Source organism: Vulpes vulpes, chromosome X (assembly GCF_048418805.1).
Source record: "Vulpes vulpes isolate BD-2025 chromosome X, VulVul3, whole genome shotgun sequence".
Classification (NCBI taxonomy): domain Eukaryota; kingdom Metazoa; phylum Chordata; class Mammalia; order Carnivora; family Canidae; genus Vulpes; species Vulpes vulpes.
Genome location: NC_132796.1, coordinates 81,709,054 through 81,730,952, shown reverse-complemented (window position 1 = coordinate 81,730,952; position 21,899 = coordinate 81,709,054). Strand labels below are relative to the sequence as shown.

The following is a 21,899-nucleotide window of genomic DNA, read 5'->3' as shown; positions in this document are numbered from 1 at the left end:
AGAAAAAAACATACTTGAAATAAATTTTGCCAAGATGCCTGTGCTAGGTGGGTGTAAGCTTCTTTGCATTATCCAGGCTCAAGCCTCTTTCCTCAAAGGCTTCCCAACTTCAGCCAAGCCCTGCTACAGAGTGAGGGGCTCCTTATTGCATGGGTGATTCTGAGAGAAGCCACTAGGAAATCCCAGGTGGGGAGTTCAAGAAGAAAAAACCTCCTAACTACAAAATTCCTCAGGGTGCCTCCAGCAACACCAACCATAAAACATGTTCCCTGCCACGAATGGCAGTCACTATAGGTTTGTCTCATGTTTGCCTAGAACATCCATAACTCATGGAGTTTCCATTTGGATGATAACCAAGGGCCCTGCCTGTGCCGGTGCCATGAGATCCAGGTGTCCTGACTCCTTTTCGGTACAGCTAAGGATAATAGAACAATAGTATCATGCCATGGGAAGGTGACCTCCATGATAAGCTGCCTAGTTCCCTGCCACTGTAGCCCTTTGAGACCACCACCTCCAGATTAAGATACTTCATTCCCATGGGGTGACTCTTCTAGTACAGGCTCTGGGACTAATCCTGTTCCTATTCATTGAGACTCTGATCTGGAGGCCAACAGCTCAGCATCCAGTCAAACTGCTGGTCCCCTCTGAGTCTCCTATGTTGGTGGCTATATGAAAGCCTTTGCCTTATTGTCATGTAACCCCGCCTCTGCTTTTAAACTCTACTTTTCTAAACTGCAGGCAATTTTGTGCCACAGGGGGGATATTTGGCAATGTCTAGAGATGTTTTTGGCTGCCACACTTGGGGAGGAGGTGCTACTGGTATCAAAGGGGTAGAGGCCAGGAAGGCTACTAAATATCCTACAATGAACAGGACAGCCCCCCCACAACAATCCCAAAAATCATCTGGGCCAAAATGTCAAGAGTGCCAAGGTTGAGATATCATGGACTAATTCCAGTACCTGGGTCCCTATCTTATACTTATATCCTGCCCAGTATCCCGATTACATTTCCAGACCTCTCCAAAACCAACCACCTGCCTCCTAGACCTCTGCATACATCCACACTCTCCAGATACACTGTTCTGTACACATATTGAGAAAGCTATCTTATCCGTGACTAGCATGTCTGGACTGCTTCTGATGTCAGACACCCAACATTCTACCACCTTGAGTCTGTGTCACATGCCCATTAACACTCCAAACTCTGGATCAAACTGCTTGGATTAAAGTCCTGGCTCCTCCATTTGAGGAGGAGCTATGTAACCTTAGGTAAGTTGCTTTACCTTCCTGAGCCTCAGTTTTCTTATCTATAAAATACAAATAATGGCAGTTTTTACCTCATAAATGAGATAATACGTACCAAGTGCTTAGCAAAATTTCTAGCACATTATCAAGAATTTGGTAAATGGGGACACCTGGGTAGTGCAGTCAGTTGAACGTCCAACTCTTGGTTTTGGCTCAGGTCATGATATCAGGGTTGTGGGATCCAGTCCCAAGTCAGGCTCTGTATTCAGTACAGAGTCTGCCTGTGACTCTCTCCTTCTCCCTCTGCCCCTTCCCCTTATGCTCAAATAAAAATAAGTAAATCCAGGCGGCCCCAGTGGCTCAGTGGTTTAGCGCTGCCTTCAGCTCAGGGCCTGATCCTGGAAACCCGAGATTGAGTCCTACATCAGGCTCCCTGCATGGGGCTTGCTTCTCCCTCTACCAGTGTCTCTGCCTCTCTCTCTTTCTCTCTGTGTCTCTCATGAATAAATAAATAAAACCTTTTTTAAAAATAAGTAAATCTTTTTTTTATAAATTTATTTTTTATTGGTGTTCAATTTGCCAACATATAGAACAACACCCAGTAAATCTTTAAAAAAAAAGAATATGGTAAACTTTTGCTATTAGCCATCACTAAGGCATTTGTAAATTGCTTTAGCAGGTCTCTTTTATCCAGTAATTATCAACCTTCTAAAGCAGTGCTGTCCAATAGAAAATTCTACCATGATAGAAATGACTTTTATCTGTGCTGTCCAATAAGGTAGCCATCATATGGCTATTGAGTAGTTGCAATGTCGATAGTGTGACTGAGGAACTAGATTCTTCAAATATTACTTAAAAATAAAAATAAAATATTACTTAATTTTAATTAATTTAAGTAGCCGAATATGGCTAATGGTCCTCATAATGCATGACACGCTTCTAGAGTTTTTTTAAACCTAATATTCTACCAAAAATAAACTTCCAATAAACTCGCCTGGGGAAAGGAGTGGAATTCCCACTCCCTATCTTTCCAGCCATTGAGAATTATTGGCCTAGTGAGCCACTGTACTGATGGAAATGTGTTGCAATCCTCAGGCAGATTGGAATAGAAGAGCCTAAAACTGGTGTGACAAATTGTAGCTAGTTCTGCCCCTCCCCGCTCCAGTCAATCCACTGCCAAACAAGTCTCATAACCTAGAGCAGTGTTTCCCAACTGGGGTGATTTTACCTCCCAGGGACACTAGACAATGTCCAGAGATATTTGTGGTTATGAAATCTGGGGGAAGGGAGAACTGATAGTGGCGTCTAGTGGGCAGAAACCAAGGATACAGCTAAACATTCTACAATGTACAGGATGTCCCCCCACAACAAAGAATTTTCTGGCCCTGAATGTTGAGAAACTTTGCTCTGGAGGGATTCTGAAACAATCTCAGACATCTATTCTGCTCTTAAGGGTTTCCAAGGACAGGGGCGCCTGGGTGGTGGTTCAGTCAGTTCAGCATTTCTTGCTATCAGCTCAGATCTTGATCTCGGGATCTTGATCTCGGGTTTGTGGGTTCGGCCTATGTTGGGCTCCATGCTGGATGTGGAGCCTACTTTAAAAAAAAAGGTCTCCAAGGACAGAGGTCTCTAAACTCCCTGAAGAATTCAGTGCAATGTTTACACTAACCCTAGTTTACTCCCTTCGAATTACCTGGAAGAAAATTGTTCCTTTCCATAACAGGAATAGTTTCAAAAACCCAATTTTCAATCTGAATAGCAAATAAAAACGTTTCTAGGATGATGGAGGCTATAGAGAAGGAAAACTGGATCTAGTTCACCAATTAATAAGATATTTGAAGGAAGAAAGCCTTTGAACCTGCCAAAGTTTTAGAATGAATGACAGATTATGATTCCCAGGTAATAAAATGGCTGACCACATTACCCCAAAAGGTGATAAGTATAAAAGGGTAAAGAAATTCTCAAATGGTGTTGGATTTAGCTTCTAAAGTCATAAGTGGATAAAGATGTGGTCTATATATACAATGGAACATATATATATATATACAATGGAATATATTCAACGTGGATAGAACTGGAGGGTTTTATGCTGAGTGAAGTAAGTCAATTGGAGTAGGACAAACATTATATGGTTTCATTCATTCGGGGAATATAAAAAATAGTGAAAGGGATTAAAAGGGAAAGAAAAGAAAATGAGTGGGAAATATCAGAGAGGGTGACAGAACATGAGAGACTCCAAAAACTGGGAAACAAACAAGGGTTAGTGGAAGGGGAGGTGGGTGGGGGGATGGGGTGACCGGGTGGCGGGCACTGAGGGGGGGGCACTTGATGAGATGAGCACTGGTGTTATATGTTGGCAAATCGAACTCCAATAAAAAATATACAATAAAAGAAGAAATTCATAAGGGACTATTTGGAGAAGCCTGAAATATTAGGGCCATCCCTCTTTGAAACTGATAGCAAGGGGGACATCTGGGTAGCTCAGGGGTAGAGCATCTGCCTTCAGGTCAGGGTGTGACCCTGGTTCCAGGGATTGAGTTCCGCATAGGACTCCCTGTGAGGAGCCTGCTTCTCCCTCTGTCTATGTCTCCTCTCTCTCTGTGTCTCTCATGAATAAATAAATAAAATCCTTAGAAAAAGAAAAAGAAATTGATAACATGGAAGGAATTCACGCTCTCCCCCAACACATCCTATGCCTTTTTTTTTTTTTGCAATTTAATCACCACAGGGGTGATTTATAAAGATATGACAGTAAACAAAAACGGTAAAAAAAATTACAGCATTTGACATTTTTAAATGGCACCTATTAAAGACTGAAATAGAATTTGAGACACACATTCAGTACTTTAAAAGTTCACAGAAAACAGTGAATTAAAAGGCACTTTAAAACATTTAGATCTTTACTACCACTTAAAAAAAAAAAAAAAACCTTCTTGGTAGCAGTTTCTAAAACCCATCCTAGATGAGGAACAATTAGTATTGGCACCAGAGGATCCTGTTTGCAAATGGTAGGTGAGTCAGTCCACAGGATGTATTTTGGCCAGGGCTCTCTCGCACTCTTACTCTCCAGCCTTCTGTGGCAAAGTGGCAGTATGTTCCTTTAAGAACAGGCTTTGGAACACAAGCTCTGGCTTATTGGGAGGCAATGTGGATGAGACCTCTCACAGTTTGGAATACTGCCCGTTTCCATGTCCTATGAAACAATGTCAAAGAGTGGGGTTACCCAGGAAAGAGCTTGAGAGGCACCAAGTCACTTTACCCCTACAGTTTTTAACAGCATCCTGTGTGTCTGGATATGGTGAAAGCTGGGTTTGAGGGGACATGCTAAGAAAGGAATAGTTTTTGTGGCTTTACAATAAGCTCACAAGTTTGATGCTGGTCTTCCCAAGTCAGCCTACAATGGCGCTGAGCTATCGGCCTCCCCACCTACTCATGTGCTTCAGGTCCCCTTCCCTGCCTCTTACCCCTGTGCCAGTGAGACTTCTGAATGGAAGTCAGTGGACATAGGAGTTCAATGTTGGCACGTGGATGGCAGGATAAGGCATGGCATCTTGGCTGTAAGGCCCACAAGACTGAGATAGTCATTGGGCTAGATCACATATTTTAGGTCTTCTGAATTTCTCCATCCTGCAGTTTAGGTACATTTTCTCACACGTTGTCTTCAGGGAAGAAGTTGAAAAGTCTCTGTGTTCATTTTTGAAAACCAAACTAGATAATTCAGATTATAAACTCACTTTTCTGGGCAGCCCCGGTGGCGCAGCGGTTTAGCACCGCCTGCAGCCCAGGGCATGATCTGGAGACCCTGGATCGAGTCCCACGTCAGGCTCTCTGCATGGAGCCTGCTTCTCCCTCTGCCTGTGTCTCTGCCTCTCTCTCTCTTTCTCTCTCTCTGCATCTCTATGAATAAATAAATAAAATCTTAAAAAAAATAAACCCACTTTTCTTCTCCTAACTGAGCTTTGGGAAATTCTAAACTATACTACATAATGATCCCCTACTCTTGACTACACTTTGTCTAACAATAAACCAAATGCCTCTATGCAACAGCAACCCTCAGGGCCGGATATGATTCAATCTTGCAGATGTTTTACCACTAGACAGAAGAAAACTGATGACCTTATAATGTTTCCTTTGCTAAAAGATTGAGGATAGTCATGTAAAGAGAAATGATCTCCCCACCTACTCAGGACCTATGCCCACATTTAAAGTTCCTGTTAAGCACTAGTGTCCTACCTCTGGAGTTCTACGGCCAGCTCCCTGGATTGTTTCAGGTGTGGATAACTAAGAGAAGCAGGAATGTGAAGTCAATAATTGCTTCATGAATGTGACACAATCTCCTCTTTCAAGCCTTGTCCTTCAATTACATAACCCTTCAATCCAATGCCTGAATATGAATTGAGCAACTTTAAAACAAAACACCATTTGGCACATATATGGAGCATGTGATGAAAAGCATTATTGGCAAAGGGAATACTTTTTATATTATTTAACATGAAGTTGGCTTTTAGATTTCTGGCCTGCTTTTCTTTATACCTTTTTAAAAGGTCTCTTACCTACCACAAACTAACAGGAAGCCATTTTCTTTATCTAGCCTTATCCCACATTGCTTTGGAGAGTACTAGTGAGAATTACCCTATTATAACTGCTACCACAGTCTGAGAACCAATTGAGTTTAAAAGTTATCACCTAAGCTCCTCTAGGCCTAAACTGGTGCTCCCACTCATACCTATCAATTTTCAATGGTACGGCAATGAACATACCTTTCAAGCATATGGCTGTGAACTACTTAAAATAGAGATTGTTGGCTCTTTTTTTTGCATGAAAGACTTTTTCTGCTCATTCTGATTTTTTTTTTTTGGTTGGCAAATGTGCTTCTATCAAGATCAGTACCCACTGGAGGCACCTGGACGGCTCAGTCAGTTAAGTGCCCGACTCTTGGTTTGGGCTCAGGTCATGATCTCAGGGTTGTGAGATTGAGCCCCATGTCAGACTCCATGCTGGGCATGTAGCTTGCTTAAGATCCATTCTCTCTCTCTCTCTCTCTCTATCTCTATCTCTCTATCTCTCTCTCTCCTCCCTGCTTCTAAAAATCTTAAAATTTTTAAAAAATGTTTAAAAAGATCAGTATCCACTGGAAAAATTGGAAAATAATCAATGGTAGTTTGTATTGAATTTTATGATATAGTTGATATCAATCTGGTTCCCCTCACATGGTCTTCTGCCTTGGTTGGATCACTAAGGTTTCTGCATCTGGGTTCTCAGCCTGGCCCAGAAACTGTTACCATGCTACCCAAACTCACAGTAGTCATGTGATAAGAAATGACATGGAAAACTCTAAATCAGCTTGGTAGAATCCTCTTCTCAGCAAAGCAATCTATAAGAAAATTTTAATTTAAAATTTACCTGGTGACCTATAGAAAAACGAACCAAGAGCAATGGCCTTCCTAAACAGATATTTGTATCAAGCTCCACCATAGGACTATCTCTCCAGCTAACCACACTCATGTTGGCAGATTGAGGCTCCATTCCTTTGTGTGGTCTTAGAGATACAATGATGAGCCCTTCACTTCTGACATTTTTCCCATCTCCATAATAACCTACATCTTCTGATTCACTTCTTTTTAACTTGCTGCACCATTTTCACTATTTTTCTGGAGAGTGTCATATCTTAACTGTGCACAGAATGCCTTTACAGACAGCTAGCTCCCCAAAAGCCACTCACAGTATATGCCCTTCCTATATTGGCTTTTTTTTCCCTTCTCCTTCATTTCCATCTAAAGGCACATCTTACATTAGGAGTCAGTGGTCCCCGTTATTCATTATACTCATATTTTGCAAAGTAAGGTGTATGGAATGATTCATTTACACTTTGTGATCACCTAGATTTGAGAAAAATGCCTTTCTAGTTTTCTTCCAACTGGAAACCTAAAATTAGGTTTTACAACTAAACTCTTACAACCTATCGAGTTAGCTATATGCATTTTATCATAGACTTAGCTCTTATCTTTTGAAAAATTATGAGCCCCCATCTGATGAGTAATTGAGAATGGTTTTGTAGGCTTCCAAATCTTGAGCAATGCTATATAATGTTTATATGGGTTTAAAGAAGTTTAGTCAATAAGGTCAATTAATACCCAATAAAACCTATAACATATACTTATGTTATATCTGAATATTCAATGTTAGTATTGTAGATTTGTTTATTGATGTAACAAAATCAAACAGTTGGTCTTTTGCTGGTTTGAGGTTAAGTAGTATAGCAGTTAACAGTACAGACTTTGGAACCAAATTGCCTGTGTTCAAGCGCCGGCGACTACTTCCTAGCTATATGACCTTGGATAAGGTACTTACCTTCTCGAAGACTGAGTTTCCTCAGGTGTAAATGGGGATAATTCCTATGCCTATACTATAGAACCATGGTTAGAATTAAATGAGATACTCCAGCATGGTGCCTGGTGATGTAGAAATGTTAGGGTTCTGAGCAGTCAAGAAAGAATTCTTAAGACATCTTGGGTGCAAAAAGGTGGTTTTCTTAAAGCAGGGGGACAGCACCCATGGGCAGAAAAGAGATACAATGGGGTTGTGCCGAAGTGACCGACTATATACTTTAAAGTTGGGAGGAGGGGATTAGGGACAGCACAAACCTCCAGGGTACTTTGGAAACAAGGTTTCCAGGACCCTAAGTGGGCTAGCTATGTTAGGAAAAAGGTCATTTATTACGGTTTAGTAAAACTTCAGTAATGAGACCCTACAGATGTACAGCAGTGGGCCATATGCTTGGGGAATGATTGCCAACATACATCACGGGGGACAGAGATCAAGAAGTTTTCAAAGGAATTTCTATATGCTTAAAGTAGACTCACAGGATCCTGTGAGATTGTCTTTTGCTCTTAGCAAAGTATCAACATCCAGGCAGCTGAGCTCCCAGAGGAAGGTTACTCTGCCCGTTTCAAGGCCTTGGCAATGAACTATAAGGAATAAGGAAATTTAATTTTTCTTTTGCCTTCATTTCCCACATCACCTGGTATATGGAAAGGGCTCAATAACCAGTAGGCATTAGTATTTTTTTTATCCCATGTTAATCAGGCTAATGCTGGCCACTGTTATATACACTATTGATTTTTACATATCAATATTGACCTTTTTAAAATACCACATGAGTTCTATAACATTGTCCCCAAATAAGTTTTGCCCATTTTCGTCTTCCAACCTAGATTATATATACTTTGGCCTTGAAATCAGCTCAGATGATCTACAAAACCTTAATTTTTATTATTCCATTTTTATCAGAATAGGAAAAAGATTATTTCCCATCTGATGCCAATAGCTGCTCCAAAGTAACTCATGTATTATCACCCTTCTAGCTAACTGACCTTATAGGTAAGGCAGAGTGGGCAGCTGGTAATGTGACATGATTAGATGCTGGTGTTCTTCATTTTTTGAGTAATACAGAGAAATGAAATTTCATTTCCAGCAGCCCAAGGGAAAGGGGAAAAAGATTGAACATTGATTCTATCTGGCATGTTAGGGGCGGGGGAGGAAGGGATCCAGCAGGTAGAAAAAGAAGCCTTGCAGTTTCACTCAATCCAGGCACAAGATAGGAGATTTGTTTTCAACATGATGCTATCAGGCCAGCTGTGTGAGGAAGTGCCAATTGGAGAGGTTTGGCCTATGACCAGACAGCATTATGGGTATGAATTAGGTGGCTCCTGATAAGGGTCTGCCCATTAATTATAAATGGGGGATTTAATTTCAGAAGCTTGTGATAAAACTCCAGCAAGGGTGCCTGCCTAAGGCTGGTAACAATAGGGTTCAGAAAAATTCCAATTAGCAGATTGTGTCCAGTGATGAAGTTATGGAAATGAGTGTATAATTTGGGCCCCTTGAGTAAAATAACCTTGTAAAAGCTCCAGCTAGTCCTGAGAGTGGGGAAGGTAGAGCATTATTTATTCCTCTGTATCCTCTGGCAATGGAATTCAGGTGAAAATATAAAGAAGCTGACTTCAGCTCACTATGTTCACTGTACTGCATTTTATCTGATGAGCTCTGAGCCTAGCAACTCTGTTCTGTACTCATTAATCCAAAAAGATCCTAGAATATAATGCTTGCTTTTTGACAGGGAGACCTAGGGCAGATCCAGAAGCAAACTCGTTAGGGCTTGAATGCAAAGTCCCGGGGAGGTGGGCAAGGTAACTTTTTTAGTGGCCTTGCCCTAAGCCCACATCACTGCAAATTTTAAAACTCAATCAAGTCGGTTCATGAACCAGGTTTCCTTAGAAATGCAATTGAAGATAATGTGAGTGAAATCTAATTTCCTGGTGTGTTGATTTCCCTCCCCTCTCCTGATTTTCCTTTTAAAAATCATGATTTTTAATGGGAGGCCCAAAATCATTCAGTATAATTTTGGAGTTCAAAGAAAAAGCAGGGAGGAGGGGCAAGATGCCGGAAGAGTAGGGTCCCCAAATCACCTATCCCCACCAAATTACCTAGATAACCTTCAAATCATCCTGAAAATCTACGAATTTGGCCTGAGATTTAAAGAGACCAGCTGGAACGCTACAGTGAGAAGAGTTCGCGCTTCTATCAAGGTAGGAAGACCGGGAAAAAGAAATAAAGAAACAAAAGGCCTCCAAGGGGGAGGGGCCCCGCGAGGAGCCGGGCTGAGGCCGGGGCGAATGTCCCCAGGACAGGAGAGCCCCGTCCCGGAGAAGCAGGAGCTGCACCAACCTTCCCCTGTGGAAAGGCGCCTGCAAGGAGTTAGAGCAGGACCCAGGAGGGCGGGGATGCCCTCGGGCTCCCTGGGACACTAACAGGCACCTGCGCCCAGGAGAGTGCGCCGAGCTCCCTAAGGGCTGCAGCGCGCACGGCGGGACCCGGAGCAGCTCGGAAGGGCTCCGGCGGAGGAAGAGGCTCCGTGCAGAGGGGGCTGGGCGGCTCCGGGAGCAGCTCGGAAGGGCTCGGGGGCGGCTCCGCGGAGGGGGCGGCGCGGCGGGGTGCGCGAATCCAACAGCGCAGGCCCCGGAGCACAGGGCGCCGGGAAACAGCCCAGGATCCGGCCTCCCCCGGGACAGGCAGAGGCCGGGAGGGCCCAGGACAGTGAGGACGGTCCTGCCCCGAGCTGAGCAGATCAGAGGCCCCACCTTCGGAGCCTCCACCCTACAGACAGAGAGCTCTGTGGTTACTGCCGGAGCTGAATCCAGGGCTCCAGACCTGGCCAAGCCACTGTGGTTGTTCCTCCTGGGGCCTCACGGGGTAAACAACCCCCACTGAGCCCTGCACCAGGCAGGGGGCAGAGCAGCTCCCCCAAGTGCTAACACCTGAGAATCAGCACAGCAGGCCCCTCCCCCAGAAGACCAGCGACACGGACCAGTTCCAGGGGAAGTCTAGGGACTTAAAGTATACAGAATTGGAAGATACTCTCCCGTGTTTTGTTTTGTTTTGTTTTTTTGCTTTTTGATTTGTTTGCTTCCCCCACCCTTTTTTTCCCATTCTTTCTTTTTCTTTCTCTTTTTCTTCTCTTTTTTTCTTTTTTTCTTTTTTCTTTTTTCTTTCTCTTTTCTTTCCTTCTTTCTCTCTGCTCTTTTTCAACTTTTCCCAATACAACTTGTTTTTGGTCACTCTGCACTGAGCAAAATGACTAGAAGGAAAACCTCACCTCAAAAGAAAGAATCAGAAACAGTCCCCTCTCCCACAGAGTTACAAAATCTGGATTACAATTCAATGTCAGAAAGCCAATTCAGAAGCACTATTATACAGCTACTGGTGGCTCTATAAAAAACCAAAGAGGACTCAAGAGACTTCATGACTGCAGAATTTAGATCCAATCAGGCAGAAATTAAAAATCAATTAAATGAGATGCAATCCAAGCTAGAAGTCCTAACGACGAGGGTTAACGAGGTGGAAGAACGAGTGAGTGACATAGAAGACAAGTTGATGGCAAAGAGGAAAAAAGAGACAAACAATTAAAAGATCATGAGGATAGATTAAGGGAAATAAATGACAGCCTGAGGAAGAAAAACCTACGTTTAATTGGGGTTACCGAGGGCACCAAAACGGACAGAGGGCCAGAATATGTACTTGAACAAATCCTAGCTGAAAACTTTCCTAATCTGGGAAGGGAAACAGGCATTCAGATCCAGGAAATAGAGAGATCCCCCCCCCCAATCAATGAAAACCATTCAACACCTCGACATTTAATAGTTAAGCTTGCAAATTCCAAAGATAAAGGGAAGATCCTTAAAGCAGCAAGAGACAAGAAATCCCTGACTTTTATGGGGAGGAGTATTAGGGTAACAGAAGACCTCTCCACAGATACCTGGCAGGCCAGAAAGGGCTGGCAGGATATATTCAGGGTCCTAAGTGAGAAAAACATGCAACCAAGAATACTTTATCCAGCAAGACTCTCATTCAGAATGGAAGGAGAGATAAAGAGCTTCCAAGACAGGCAGGAACTGAAAGAATATGTGACCTCCAAACCAGCTCTGCAAGAAATTTTAAGGGGGACTCTTAAAATTCCCCTTTAAGAAGAAGTCCAGTGGAACAATCCACAAAAACAAGGACTGAATAGATATCATGATGACCCTAAACTCATATCTTTCAATAGTAACTCTGAACGTGAACGGGCTTAATGACCCCATCAAAAGGTGCAGGGTTTCAGACTGCATAAAAAAGCAAGACCCATCTATTTGCTGTCTACAAGAGACTCATTTTAGACAGAAGGACACCTACAGCCTGAAAATAGAAGGTTGGAGAACCATTTACCATTGAAATGGTCCTCAAAAGAAAGCAGGGGTAGCCATCCTTATATCAGATAAACTAAAATTTACCCCGAAGACTGTAGTGAGATATGAAGAGGGACACTATATCATACTTAAAGGATCTATCCAACAAGAGGACTTAACAATCCTCAATATATATGCCCCGAATGTGGGAGCTGCCAAATATATCAATCAATTAATAACCGAAGATAAGATATACTTAGATAATAATACACTTATACTTGGTGACTACAATCTAGCGCTTTCTACACTCGATAGGTCTTCTAAACACAACATCTCCAAAGAAACGAGAGCTTTAAATGATACACTGGACCAGATGGATGTCACAGATATCTACAGAACTTTACATCCAAACTCAACTGAATACACATTCTTCTCAAGTGCACATGGAACTTTCTGCAGAATAGACCACATACTGGGTCACAAATCGGGTCTGAACCAATACCAAAAGATTGGGATCATCCCCTCCATATTCTCAGACCATAATGCCTTGAAATTAGAACTAAATCACAACAAGAGTTTTGGAAGGACTTCAGACACGTGGAGGTTAAGGACCATCCTGCTAAAAGATGAAAGGGTCAACCAGGACATTAAGGAAGAATTTAAAAGATTCATGGAAGCTAGTGAGATGAAGATACAACCGTTCAAAATCTTTGGGATGCAGCAAAAGCAGTCCTGAGGGGGAAATACATCGCAATACAAGCATCCATCCAAAAACTGGAAAGAACTCAAATACAAAAGCTAACCTTACACCTAAAGGAGCTAGAGAAAAAACAGCAAATAGATCCTACACCCAGCAGAAGAAGAGAGTTAATAAAGATTCGAGCAGAACTCAACGAAATCGAGACCAGAACTGTGGAACAGATCAACAAAATCAGGACTTGGTTCTTTGAAAGAATAAGATAGATAAACCATTAGCCAGCCTTATGAAAAAGAAGAGAGAGAAGACTCAAATTAATAAAATCATGAATGAGAAAGGAGAGATCACTACCAACACCAAGGAAATACAAACAATTTTAAAAACATATTATGAACAGCTATGCGCCAATAAATTAGGCAATCTAGAAGAAATGGACACATTCCTGGAAAGCCACAAACTACCAAAACTGGAGCAGGAAGAAATAGAAAACCTGAACAGGCCAATAACCAGGGAGGAAATTGAAGCAGTCATCAAAAACCTGCCAAGACACAAGAGTCCAGGGCCAGATGGCTTCCCAGGGGAATTCTATCAAACGTTTAAAGAAGAAACCATACCTATTCCAGTAAAGCTGTTCAGAAAGATAGAAAGAGATGGAGTACTTCCAAATTCGTTCTATGAGGCCAGCATCACCTTAATTCTGAAACCAGACAAAGACCCCACCAAAAAGGAGAATTACAGACCAATATCCCTGATGAACATGGATGCAAAAATTCTCAACAAGATACTAGCCAATAGGATCCAACAACACATTAAGAAAATTATTCACCACGACCAAGTAGGATTTATCCCCAGGACACAAGGCTGGTTCAACACGCATAAAACAATCAATGTGATTCATCATATCAGCAAGAGAAAAACCAAGAACCATATGATCCTCTCATTAGATGCAGAGAAAGCATTTGACAAAATACAGCATCCATTCCTGATCAAAACTCTTCAGAGTGTAGAGATAGAGGGAACATTCCTCAACATCTTAAAAGCCATCTACGAAAAGCCCACAGCAAATATCATTCTCAATGGGGAAGCACTGGGAGCCTTTCCCCTAAGATCAGGAACAAGACAGGGATGTCCACTCTCACCACTGCTATTCAACATAGTACTGGAATTCCTCGCCTCAGCAATCAGACAACAAAAAGACGTTAAAGGCTTTCAAATTGGCAAAGAAGAAGTCAAACTCTCCCTCTTCGCCGATGACATGATACTCTACATAGAAAACCCAAAAGCCTCCACCCCAAGATTGCTAGAACTCATACAGCAATTTGGTAGCATGGCAGGATACAAAATCAATGCCCAGAAATCAGTGGCATTTCTATACACTGAGAAGGAGACTGAAGAAAGAGAAATTAAGGAGTCAATCCCATTTACAATTGCACCCAAAAGCATAAGATACCTAGGAATAAAACTAACCAAAGAGGTAAAAGATCTATACCCTAAAAACTACACAACACTTCTGAAAGAAATTGAGGAAGACACAAAGAGATGGAAAAATATTCCATGCTCATGGATTGGCAGAATTAATATTGTAAAAATGTCAATGTTACCGAGGGCAATTTACACGTTTAATGCAATCCCTATCAAAATACCATGGACTTTCTTCAGAGAGTTAGAACAAATTATTTTAAGATTTGTGTGGAATCAGAAAAGACCCCGAATAGCCAGGGGAATTTTAAAAAAGAAAACCATAGCTGGGGGCATCACAATGCCAGATTTCAGGTTGTACTACAAAGCTGTGGTCATCAAGACAGTGTGGTACTGGCACAAAAACAGACACATAGATCAATGGAACAGAATAGAGAACCCAGAAGTCGACCCTGAAATGTATGGTCAACTAATATTCGATAAAGGAGGAAAGACTATCCATTGGAAGAAAGACAGTCTCTTCAATAAATGGTGTTGGGAAAATTGGACATCCACATGCAGAAGAATGAAACTGGACCACTCTCCTTCACCAAACACAAAGATAAACTCAAAATGGATGAGAGATCTAAATGTGAGACAAGAGTCCATCAAAATCATAGAAGAGAACACAGGCAACACCCTTTTTGAACTTGGCCACAGTAACTTCTTGCAAGATACCCACAAAGGCAAAAGAAACAAAAGCAAAAATGAACTATTGGGACTTCATCAAGATAAGAAGCTTTTGCACAGCAAAGGATACAGTCAGCAAAACTAAAAGACAACCTACAGAATGGGAGAAGGTATTTGCAAATGACATATCAGATAAAGGGCTAGTTTCCAAAATCTATAAAGAACTTATTAAACTCAACACCAAAGAAACAAACAATCCAATCATGAAATGGGTAAAAGACATGAACAGAAATCTCACAGAGGAAGACATAGACATGGCCAACATGCACACGAGAAAATGCTCTGCATCACTTGCCATCAGGGAAATACAAATCAAAAGCACAATGAGATACCACCTCACACCAGTGAGAATGGGGAAAATTAACAAGGCAGGAAACCACAAATGTTGGAGAGGATGCAGAGAGAAGGGAGCCCTCTTACACTGTTGGTGGGAATGTGAACTGGTGCAGCCACTCTGGAAAACTGTGTGGAGGTTCCTCAAAGAGTTAAAAATAGACCTGCCCTACGACCCAGCAATTGCACTGTTGGGGATTTACCCCAAAGATTCAGATGCAATGAAACGTCGGGACTCCTGCACCCCGATGTTTCTAGCAGCAGTGTCCACAATAGCCAAACTGTGGAAGGAGCCTCGGTGTCCATCGAAAGATGAATGGATAAAGAAGATGTGGTTTATGTATACAATGGAATATTACTCAGCAATTAGAAACGACAAATACCCACCATTTGCTTCAACATGGATGAAACTGGAGGGTATTATGCTGAGTGAAATAAGTCAATCGGAGAAGGACAAACAGTGTATGTTCTCATTCATTTGGGGAATATAAATAATAGTGAAAGGGAATATAAAGGAAGGGAAAAGAAATGTTGGGAAATATCCGGAAGGGAGACAGAACATAAAGACTCCTAACTCTGGGAAACGAACTAGGGGTGGTGGAAGGGGAGGAGGGCGGATGGTGGAGGGGAAAGGGTGACGGGCACTGAGGCGGACACTTGACGGGATGAGCACTGGGTGTTATTCTGTATGTTGGTAAATTGAACACCCATAAAAATTAATTTAAAAAAATAAAAATAAATAAAAAAGAAAACCATAGCTGGGGGCATCACAATGCCAGATTTCAGGTTGTACTACAAAGCTGTGGTCATTAAGACAGTGTAGTACTGGCACAAAAACAGACACATAGATCAGTGGAACAGAATAGAGAAGCCAGAAGTGGACCCTCAACTTTATGGTCAACTAATATTTGATAAAGGAGGAAAGACTATCCACTGGAAGAAAGACAGTCTCTTCAATAAATGGTGTTGGGAAAATTGGACATCCACAGGCAGAAGAATGAAACTAGACCGCTCTCTTTCACCATACACAAAGATAAAGTCAAAATGGATGAAAGACCTAAATGTGAGACAAGATTCCATCAAAATCCTAGAGGAGAACACAGGCAACACCCTTTTTGAACTCGGCCACAGTAACTTCTTGCAAGATACATCCACGAAGGCAAAAGAAACAAAAGCAAAAATGAACTATTGGGACTTCATCAAGATAAGAAGCTTTTGCACAGCAAAGGATACAGTCAACAAAACTAAAAGACAACCTACAGAATGGGAGAGGATATTTGCAAATGACATATCAGATAAAGGGCTAGTTTCCAAGATCTATAAAGAACTTATTAAACTCAACACCAAAGAAACAAACAATCCAATCATGAAATGGGCAAAAGACATGAACAGAACCCTGATTAAGATCCAGGGAGAAATCTTGTTTGACAAATGAGGGCCCCAGTGTGGGAGAAGTTGGGATTCTGCAACCAACAGAACAAAGAATGCCCTAATGCAGGGCTCCAGTGATTGGAATTTGGAATGGGGGAGGCTGAGACTGGCTACCTGACCACATCCTACCTCAAGCTTCACTTGCTCTGGAAATGGGCTGGGCTCAATCTTTGGGGGAGATCCACAGGCAGAGCTGTGAGGGAGCTGGGGTGAGCTGAGGCTGATTCTGTTTACTTCCTCGATTTCAATTGCAATTATAAGCTGAAGACTCTCACACCTGTATTTTCAGCCTTGACCTTTCTTTCAAGATTCATACTAGAGTCATACAATTTCCTGCTACTGTTCCAGTAGGTACTTCAAATTCAACATGTCCAAAATTGAACTTGTTTTAACTCAAAAACTGCCCCTCCTCCTGTATCAACTATCTCAATTGATAACACCCCTATTCAACCAAGCATGCAACATCCTTGATTTCTTCTCCCTCCAGTACTAACTGACATGTCCAGTGAATGTCTTAAATCTGCTCTCTCCTGTTTATCTTTAGAATTATTGTCTAGTTTAAGATCCTCCCCATCTCTTCACTTGGACTAATGAGATTTTTAACTAGGGCTTACACTGGGAGAGCCGGTTGTAAACATCACTTCCCAACTCTGTGCTCTACAACATCATTGGTAGCTTGAAATTGGGAATACTTACACCATAGAAATTGACAAACACTACAGATCACGATTTTTATAGAGCTTCTTATTAATCATTTACCAGCACATTTAACACTGTCCATTCCCCAGTCTTGGGCCAAACTGATCTTTGTAAAACACTTGTTCAACTATGCCACTCTCCTTGATTAGAACTCTTCAGGGTTGAGCATCTACCTTTGGCTCAGGGTGTGATCCGGAGTCCGGGGATAGAGTCCCACATCAGGCTCCCTGTGAGGAGCCTGCTTCTCCCTCTGTCTCTGCCTCCCTCTGGGTGTCTCTCATGAATAAATAAATAAAATATTTTTAAATAAAAACTCTTAAGTAGGAGCCCCTGGGTGTCTCAGTCAATTAAGCATCAGACTCTTGGTTTTGGCTCAGGTCATAATCTTGGGGTTGTGACATGAAGCACCACATCAGGCTCCTCGCTGGGTGTGGAGCATGCTTATGATTCTCTCTCTCTCTCTCTCTCTCGCTCTCTCTCTCTCTCCATCTGCCCCCTCCCCCTTTCCCTCTCTATAAAAAAGAAAAAACAACTCTCCCCATGGCTCCCCGCGGCCAACAGGTAACATTAAATTCCTTAACATAACATATGAGGCTTTTCATCACATCATCTGGCCCCTGCTTAAATGTCCAGCTTCCTGTCCTACCTGGCCTTTATCTCATAAGTTATATGCTAGCTCAAAGGTCACAAACTGGTTCGCTCAAGCCTAAATTGTCTCATATACGTATTTTGTTGGGACTGCACACTGTCTTTATCTTTTTAAGCCAACATTTAAAACTTTAAGAAATTCTACCCTGCAGGGGATTAAGAGGTACAAACTTCCAGTTAGAAAACAAAGCATGAGGGATCCCTGGGTGGCGCAGCGGTTTAGCGCCTGCCTTTGGCCTAGGGCGCAATCCTGGAGACCCGGGATCGAATCCCACGTCGGGCTCCCGGTGCATGGAGCCTGCTTCTCCCTCTGCCTGTGTCTCTGCCTCTCTCTCTCTCTCTCTCTGTGTGACTATCATAAAAAATTTTAAAAAAATTTAAAAAAAAAGAAATTGTTAAAAAATATAAAAAAAAGAAAACAAAGCATGAGAATATAATGTACAGTATAAGGAATATAGTCAATAATATGGTAATAACTTTCAATGGTAACAGATGGTAACTATACTTACCATGGGGATCATTTTTATAATGTTTCAAAGTATCAAATCCCTATGATGTACACCAGAAACTAATAGGATATTGTATGCCCATTATACTTCAAGTTTTAAAAAGGACGTTATTCAACAACAAAATAAATTCTATGATAAAGTCCATATTTCTGGCTTCTTTTGAGCACTTACGACATTAGGCCCTTATGCATGCTTATAACAATTTTATAACGACAAGGAGTATAGCAGCAGATACCCCCTTTGAGAGGGTATGTGCTCTACAGTTCACTGGTTTCTATCATTCATTCATCCAAATTATGCATATACACCCACATATAGCCTTCATTTCTGTTACCATATCACAAAATCTTGTGTATTATGAGAAATCTCTCACTCTCATTATAGAATCTGTCTTTCTTTACCATGACTGTCCTGATGATAGACCATGGTCCCTTCCCTAGAAAGGGAAAGGCAGCAGGATAAGAAAAGAAGAAGCAGAGAGGGGAAGAGGAGTATAAATCTGTGGTCTTTGGGTCAGAGTCTCCACTATAAAACACCAGAATTGTGAAAACGGCAGGCAGGGACTGTCCTAGCTGGGGAGACCTCAGGATATTCCCTATAAAACCCATTTGTGAACCCTCCTTAGTCTTGGAATGTCTACCTTCTCAGATGGACATGAAAAGGAAAGACCCAAGGAAATTATTTCACATTGACTCAGATTATTGGAGCCAGCCTGGTTTATAAATGAGTCAATTTCTTAATTTGAAAATAGAAAATCTTTTTCTTTCCTTCTTCTTTTTTTTTTTTTTTGCCCAGTGCCTATCGTGTGTCTAACACTGTGCCAGATGCTATAGAGAAAACAAAAGCAATCTAAGACAGCTGTCTTCGACTCACAACCTTATTGATGAAGCAAGAAATGCATATGTGAAATAATTAAAGAAAATATAAGGAGGCAGCATCAGAAAAGTGAGATCCTAGATGTGACCTAGTGCCCACAACATCTGGGTGGTCAGTAAGGGGTAGGATCAAGCTAAGAGGAGGTGCTATGGAAGAAACCAGGGCTCACAATGGCCCTTCACTGGCAGAGAAATGGAGAGATACACACACACACACAGGGGATCCCACAGGGCCGTATACTCAGAGAGCAGTGAATGAGATGGGTGTGGCAACCTATAAATAATAAGGTTGACTGGAGAGTGGGAAGACATGGCTGGTCATTATAAACCAGTTTTCTTTTATCTTTTTTTAAAATGATTTTATTTATTTATTCATGAGAGACACAGGGGGAGAGAGAGGCAGATACACAGGCAGAGGGAGAAGCAGGCTCTATGCAGGGAGCCAGACACGGGACTTGATCCTGGGGCTTCCAGGATCACACCCTGGGCCAAAGGTGGCTCTAAATCAGTGAGCCACTGGGGCTTCCCCCAGTTTTCTTTTAGAAAGATTTCCTCTTTTGTGTTATGTACTCAGAAAGTCAAATACAGAATCAGATCCTCCTTGTTGAGCCCCAAGTCTAAGACGATGGAATCAGATGGCTCCAGAAAGCATTTCATATTCTAAGCAAAGACAGCAACTTTCAGCTCCACTACATAAGTGGGGCTAAGCATTAGTCACATGTACCATTGTCTGTCTTGAACAGGCTTGTCAGCATTGGTATAGAGGGAAAGAAAGAAGAAAGAAGAAAGAAAAAGAGTAAGAGACGTAGAAAGAGCAAGGAAGTGGGGGAAGAGAGAAAACAGGAAGAGCACCATGGTAGAGAAGACACATTCCTCCAATCTAACCCAGGGAATCCTGTGCTACAGGCTATCCTCCCTGCACCTGCCACCTCCTGCTTCTGGATCATAGCAGAGATCGAGAAATGCTTCTGCCCACTGGGAAGGGGCAGATTTCCAGATCTGAGCTCCTTTCTTCCTGGGCAGACTGTGACATATTGCTTACTTACCATCCCCCCAACTCAAGGCTTTATGTTGGTTGTGTGTTTACATTTATTACTGGGCCCACTTAGACCTACTTTGTAATTAGCCTGTAGGCTTATGTTAATTTCTGATATTATTCTTTCCTGTGTCCAATTTACTTTATGAGCCAGTTGCTCACTTCCTGCTGTCTTGTTTATAGCTGCTTCCTCTAAATGTTTGACAATGTCTTCTTGCTGCTCCATCCAAGTAATTGACGACCAGTTTTTAACTATCCCGAGGCTGATGCAACCACTCCATGAAGTAAACAGATTTCTTGCAAACTCCTCCCCGCGGTTCTCCTCCACCCCCTCCCACTTCCTGTTTTCTGGTCACTTTCCTGTTTGTGAATCCTTAATCAAGGTGGGAAGGGGCAAAGATGATGGAGACTGTAACACATCCTTCTGTCTGTTCAGCAATAACTGCAATGTTCTAAAAAACTTTTTTAAGAGTATAAAGAAACTATTGAGTAAAACAATATTTGTCTATTCCATGAGAATCTCAGTTATCCATGTATTGTTCTCCCCAACTCAAATGAGTATTTGGAAATATTTTCTTCGAAGTGTAGTAAGATCAATATTTCACAATTTCCTAGAATCCTATCCATGCTTTCAATACTCATCTCCATCCCTCCGTGAAGCCTCCCCTGACTACTTAAATCCTCCTCATTCCTTAGCTCTAGATCCTACCATGCTGAGACTCTTCTGTGGGTATAGATCGGCCTCCATTTCCCTATTACACTGAGAACAGCCTGGATCCCAAAACACACATTTTAAAGTCAAAAGATTTTTTTAATTCATTGGTCAGGTCCGGCAAACTCACCTAAAAATGCTCCTGAATGACCAAAGAACCCCAGACCTTTCTCCAATAGCTGCTATTTACACCAAGCATTACATCATAGACAGAATGATGTTATCAAAGTTCCTTTTTCTATTGGTAACCCCTCACCCAAGCCAAGAGGTCTCCATTTACAGAGCACTTCTTTCTGGCAATAATAGATTCTACCTTTCTAGACCTACAGCAAGTTGGAGGAACACTATCTGGCCTTGGTCTTTGATCCCCTGAAGTCCAATGTACACACAAAGTCAACAGAACCACTTGAGATTGTCTTTTCTTAGGCCTCTGGGGCTTGATTTAGTGGCATGGTCTTTAAGATTACTGGTTGTCTTTAGCCTTTCAAACAAATATTCCTAAGTCTCTATTGCTCATCTGGAACTGAGCACATGCTACTATGTACTCCTACTTACAATTTTATTTAAGTCTGATCCACCCAACCAAGCTCCAGAAGGTTAGAAAAAATACCCCTTACTTCTCTGTATTCCCCCATCATGTCTTAGACAGAATTGGGCATATTGTGGTTGCATAATTTTCAGAACCAAGCTCTAGAGTCCTATTGCTTGGGTTTGAATCTTGGCTCAGTTACTAAGAGCTATGTAACCTTGGATATGTTCTTTAACTTCTGTGTGCCTCAGCTTCTTCATTTGAGGAGAATATATACCTCAGGAGGTCATGGGAATTAAATGAGTAATACACGTGAA

At 41.9% G+C, this 21,899-nt stretch overlaps 1 protein-coding gene across 6 annotated transcripts in view; it reads left to right on the top strand.

The window, feature by feature from the left end:
• Window positions 1-21,899, top strand: part of TRPC5 (transient receptor potential cation channel subfamily C member 5) — a 289,744-nt gene that overhangs the window by 161,937 nt on the left and 105,908 nt on the right. The window lies entirely within an intron of this gene.